The 6,604-nt window shown below is 31.6% G+C and overlaps 1 pseudogene; it reads right to left on the bottom strand.

Moving 5' to 3' along the window:
• Window positions 1-2,581: 2,581 nt before the first annotated feature.
• On the bottom strand, window positions 2,582-4,494 carry LOC136216988 (uncharacterized; annotated as a pseudogene).
• Window positions 4,495-6,604: the final 2,110 nt, after the last annotated feature.

The following is a 6,604-nucleotide window of genomic DNA, read 5'->3' as shown; positions in this document are numbered from 1 at the left end:
ATTTTAGTTACATCCACCATAATTTTCCCTTCATTATAAAATAATCCACTAAAGATGCATATGTTTACATCCCCTTATATATTCAATTACAAGGATACTCTTGTATAAGAGAGAAATAGAAAATGAAGAGATGCAAAATATCTTCTTATTGAAAATAGTTGCAGATACATGTATTTATAGTCTGTTAACTAACTAATGTAAGCACAATTACTAAAAAACCCTTAAGTTTACAGTATTGGAAACTTAATATTTTGAAAATAATATCTAACACTCATCCCTCAAGCTTGAGAAGATGTAGAATGCATTCCAAGATTGAAGAAAATATAAGTTACATTTGAACTGGGCAGGGATTTAATGAGAAAATCTGCTAGCTGTAACTTGGTATTGATATAAGGTGTATCTATGAACCCAAAAACATATTACTCTCTAACCACGTGTCAATCAATGTCAATATGTTTAGTTTGCTCGTGAAAAAATGGGCAACTATGTATATGGCTGACTAGTTATCACAGTGCATATGTATAGGCAAAGACACTGGAACATGAAATTCCTTAAATAGGTAACTCAGCCATTTGAGTTCATAGACTATTGTCGTTATAGCCATAGACTTAGCTTCAACAAATGAACGACTCAGTGTTGTTTGCTTTTTTATTTTAGAGAAGTTAAAAGTTTCCCTAATAAAAAAAAAGTTTCCCTAATAGACTTTCTTGTCATTTTTATAACATCCCCAGTCACAATCACATAAACTAGTCAACTGAAAATCGTTGTCTTTAGGATAAAATAACCTCACATATGAAGTACCTTTCAAGTACTTTAAGACATGAACTGCTACTTGCATATAAACCTTTATATAAGCCATCACAAACTAACTTAGTTGTTGAGTTATGAAGGAAATATCTGGTCTTATATAACCGAGATATAAAAGTCTTCCTATAATTCTTTGATATCTGTTTGGATATGCACAAAGTTCAGATTGAACATAAAGCTTAACATCATTGGGCATTTTACTGTTAATTGGATGTGCATCAATAGGACCAACATCAACTATCATCTTAGAAATGTATTTCTGTTGGTATAGAAATAAGCCATCTGGTGATCTTGTCAATTCCACACATAGGAAGTATCTAGCTTGACCAATATCTTTATTTGTGAAAGCATTGTCCAATGCAGCCTTGACTTCAGAGTTTAACATTTCTAAAGAACCAATAATTATAAAATCATCAAACATAAATAACAATCGTAATAAAATCCTCCTTATTTGTCTTAGTGAAAAGGCAGTAATCATGCTAGGATTTTACAAAGCCCAAATCAAGCAATTTACTGGTAAATTCCTTGTACATTACTTATCAGCCTGTTTTAATCCATATAATGACTTGTTTAGTTTACAGACCTACCTTTTTCTGCTTTTGTATAATCGGTTGGTGGCTCTAAATAAATATTCTCATAAATATAACCATGCAAATAAGCAGCGTTTATGTCAACTTGACGAACATTCCATCCCGTTGTAGCAACAATGGCTAGAAACAACCTTACTGTAACTGCTTTAGTGACGGGAGAGCAACTCTCAGTATAATGAACCCCATATTTTTTTATTGTAACCTTAAGCTAATAGGTGATCCTTAAACCTCTCCACATAACCATCTGAGTTATATTTAACTCGAAAAACCCACTTAGTAGTAATAGTATTCTTTCCTATAGGTAATATATGAAAGGTTCATGTATTATTAGTTTCCAGAGCTGAAAGTTCAACATCTATTATTATAACTAGGGTCGGTCCCGAGAATTCAGGGGCCCTAGGCAAAATAAGCAATCGGGGCCCTTTTAATAAAAAAAATTATACATAATAAAATCCTTCAAAAATCGATTTTTAAATATTAATTTTTTTTTTGCATTCGGATCCCTATTCTACTATTGTCGTCGTTTATCATACAAAATTCTTCTAAAAATCATCGTTTGTTCTTCTAAAAATCATCGCCTCCTACGGTCTCACCTGCAAAACAAGATATAATTTCTCATAAGAAGCGGGTTCTTCTAGCATTTTGAGATGCAAAATCATTAATGATAGCATCAACATCAATAGCTCCTAACATATCCTTCTCAATAACTAAAGTTGCTAAACCATTCAACCTTTACTGCGACATTGATGATCTCAAGTATGTTTTTATTAATTTAAGCTTTGAAAAATTTCTTTCAGCTGATGCTACTGTTACAAAAACAGTTAATAAAATTCTATAAGCAATTGAAACATTAGGATAACAATCTGCAGATTTGACAAACATAAGAATTTCAGTGGCGGATAACAATTCTGTAGGCAGAGTCATTTGTAAAATTTTCAATTTAGAATAAAGATCCTCCAAATCAACATCTGATAAATTTTCATGAGAAAAAGTACAGTAAAAATGAGCACAACATCCTCTCAACTCACTATCATCTAATGACTTTAACTTATTCGAATCATATAAAAATCCAAATATGTTTTCAAATGTCTTCAATTGCTCAAACCTTTCATTTAGCAATTTAATTGCCATATCCACAACAACCACAAAATAATCAATTCTAAATGACTCTTCAGGCGAGTTAACTACTTCATTCTCATTGTTCTCCCCAAATTGTTTTTTCTAATAACACGACGCTTGGTTGGAAAAGTAGGCTCTACATCCATTTCAAGTGCACGACTTTTAGCGATATCAATAGTATTTGTAAACCCTTCACTTCTATACTTTTTGAAGTACGATATCACTCCTTCTATTTGTTGTATGGTAATGTCTATGAACATCGACTTAGATTGCAATTTTTTGCTCACCACATTAACAGCAAATAAAATTTCATACCAAATCACCATACTAAGCAAAAACTCATAACTAGAGAGTGCATTAGCCAAACTTTCTGCTTCACTCTTTGACTTTGCATCATTTTCACAAGAATCATATAATTCCCACAAAGCTAATTTTATTTGGGGACATTGAAATCTAATAGCTTTGACACTGTTAATTCTACTCTCCCAATGAGTATTTGACAAGTATTTCACAGTTAATCCAGGAACATTATCAAGTAAAATTTTCCATCTCTTTGTAGACCCTGAAAATAATGAATATACTCGTTGAACAACTCCAAAAAAAGAAAAAGCTCTAACACAAGAATGTGCCATATCACCAAGAGTAAGATTAAGACTATGACAAGCACAAGGCATGTATAAAGGTTTTGGATTTATTTTGAGAAACCGCTTTTGAACACCTTGATGTTTTCCTTTCATATTAGAACCATTATCATAACCTTGACCCCTCACGTTATCAACATTAAGATCAAGAGATTTCAAAACATCTTGCAATTCATTAAAAAGTCCCAATCCTGATGTATCATCCACTTTTAAAAACTCCAAAAAAAACTCCTCAATTTTAATTTGGTTATTGGACATATTCACACATCGAATTATAAGAGTCATTTGTTCTAGATGACTTATATCAGGGGTACAGTCAAGAATTACGGACAAATATTTTGCCTCTTTGATGACCTTAATGATAGAACTTCTAACATTTTTTGACAAAAGGGAAATAAATTCATTTTGAATCTTATGCCCAAGATAATGATAATGAATTTCTCGATCCTAAATTCGTCTAACATGGTCTTGCATAATCATATCAAATTCAGCAATCATTTCAATCAATCCTAAAAAAATTACCATTGTTATCTTGATATAATTTTTCATTGGACCCTCGAAATGCAAGATTATGTTTAGCAAGACATTTCACAATAGAGAATATTCTATGTAAAACTTATCTCCAACGGTCTTTCTCTTTCATGATCTCTTCTTGCAAATGTTTATCGATTGTTTGATTTTTATCTAATCTTACTCTAAATTCATTCCAAGTAATCATATTAGTCATATGCTCCACACTAAGTTCATGTTGTTTGAGTCTTTGGCTAATATGTTTCCAATCATTTAAGCTCTTATTTGCTAACAGATTTGAACAATTTACAACAAAAACAATATACTTTGTCAACATGTTTGGAGTAAACTAACCACTTTCTATCACTAATCTCACCATTACTCAACTTTTTAGAATAATATGCATATGAGAAATGTCTAGAAAAACAATCTATAGGAAAATTAAGATTCATTTCTCTTATAGGGCCATTTTCAACTAAAATATATCTCACATTGTTGTCCATACCCTCCTAATTTCTAGGATCATATATATCCAAATGAGGAAGTATTTGCTCTTCAGTATTAATGCCTAAATTTTCAATATTAGATACAATTGGCACATCATTAGGATCAATTGGATCATTAACTTCATCATTTTCAGGATTTTCATTATGCCACTTTTCATTTACTTGATCCAAATTTTCAATTGATTGATCCAAATTTTCATGAGAATCTGGCTTCTTAAACACAAACTTATCTAGGGCCCCTTGTTGTGATTTCACCAATTCTTCATCTCGTTTTTCCTTTTTTCTTTTTTCACTTCCAAATAAATGTTTTTTAGGCAACATCTCATCAACAAATATAATATCTAACTATTAACTAATATAAAAAGAACAATTGCACCTGAAAAACTTTAACTCTCGATTCTTGAAGTAGGAAGACGAAATTTGAAGCCAACTTCCACTTTAAAAAGAACCAGAGCACCTGAATGAAATTAAATCAAAGTTAATGTCTCAATTCAGATTGATCTTAAATTAAAAAATACAATCCAAACCACAATAAAAAAATACAATTCAATTCAATCACTGCCTCTAAATTCAGAGACACAATCTTAAATTCAAAAAATACAATAAAAACTATAATTCAAACTAATCTTAATTTCAAAAGTAAAATCAAAACTAAAAATAAATAATTAAAACAAAACCTTTAAATTAATAATAATCTGGAAAAAAATAAAAAAAAAAGTATAATGAAAATACATCAATTCAATCGGTGGAGGGTGGTGAGTGATCACTGATCACAAATCCTTTACTAAAAAATAATAAAGAAAATAGTTTTCTAATATAAATCATATCTATGGCTTTTTTCTTTTCTTTTTACTAACTGGTGTTTATTTATTTGCTCTTATTTAAAAAAAAAAGAAAAAATAATGATGAAATACCTTAAACAAGAAGCAAAAAACCACCGACGTGATGAGTTGACGATTGAATTGTTGCGGTGTGGTTTGAAGGAGTAACGTAAGCAAGCAGCAACAGTGACTCGTGAGTGGCGTGTTGGTGTTTGAAAAGGAAGGGAAGGAAGCGACAGAGACGATGATGTGCACAACGGAAAGATCACGTAGAGAGGAAATAGAAATTACGTGGGAGTCTAAAAGGTAAGCTATAAAATTTTAAACAGACCCTTTTAATCTGTATTTGTTAATGGGCTTCCATAAATAATAGGCCCTCTTGCTAAATAGGCCCTCTATTTATATTTCAAATAATTATTTTTTTTATAGGTATATAAAGGTAAAAAAAATTTTGGGCCCCCTCCAGCCCTGGGCCCTAGGCCGGCGCACCCCGGGCGTAGGCCCAGGGCCACCCAAGCAGGATCTGATTTAGCTTCGGAATAGGTTTGAGGTTCTTTGACCTTATAAATTTAGGTAAGAAAGACATTATAATAAGGAGAAAAATGTTATTGGAGAACCAATAAGAGGATCAGAAATAGTATGAGAAGTATTGACAACAAAATCTATCATGCAAGTAGGTTGTTTTTTTAATTTTGCAAGATTTTCTAAGAACAAGTACTTGTCTAATAGGATATATGGGAATTGAGGCAAGGGAAGTAGGAAAAGAATGAGGAGAAGAAGACTGCATAGAAACAGAAGGTGAAGCTAAGTCTATAGAAGTAAAATGAAAATATGAATGAGAAGAAGAAATAGGAGTAGAAAATAAAGGTTCAATATGTAAAATAGAAAGGTCATGGGGATCAGAAGTAATAGGAAATGGTAAAACACAAGTATCAGGTATTGATGTAAAAGAATAAGAAAAAGGGAAAATGTGTTCATAAAATACAACATCCCTAGAAACACAAAATTTATGTGTATGCAAGTTATACACCTTGTATCCCTTTTGCCTTAGTGCCAATCCCATGTAAATAGCTCTATAAGCTTTTACCTCAAAATTGGTCTTATATGGTTTAGTGTTTGTAATCTAGCACAAACAACCAAATACCTTAAAACAATCCAACTTAGGATCTGTACCAGTAAGAATGTAAACATGAGTTTTCCAATGTAATACCCTTTTAGGTAAAACATTAATAAGATGTGATGCATGTAACAATGCTTCTCCCTAATACTTAGGAGATAGAGAAGCCTAATGCAACAAAGCCATGTTTATCTTAGTGAAATGTATGTGCTTTTTTCTACTAAAGCATTTTGCTGAGGTGTATAGACACAAGTTTTCTCATGAATAATACCATGAGAATGAAAAACTTGTTAAGTTATTGTGTTAGTAAACACATTAGCATTGTCTATCCTGACATGTTGCACCTTTAAGTTAAATTGAACAGAAACCAATCGAATAAACTGATCAAGTAATTGAGGAACTTGAGATTTATAGTGCAACTGAAGGAAAATAGGCAAACGTTTGGCAGTGGAAATATTAAAATTTTAACCAATTTCCTTTAACCAAGATCCGT

The sequence above is a fragment of the Euphorbia lathyris genome, chromosome 2 (genome assembly GCF_963576675.1).
Source record: "Euphorbia lathyris chromosome 2, ddEupLath1.1, whole genome shotgun sequence".
Classification (NCBI taxonomy): Eukaryota; Viridiplantae; Streptophyta; class Magnoliopsida; order Malpighiales; family Euphorbiaceae; genus Euphorbia; species Euphorbia lathyris.
The sequence above is the reverse complement of the archived record's forward strand: the minus strand, read 5'-3'. Positions and strand labels throughout refer to the sequence as shown.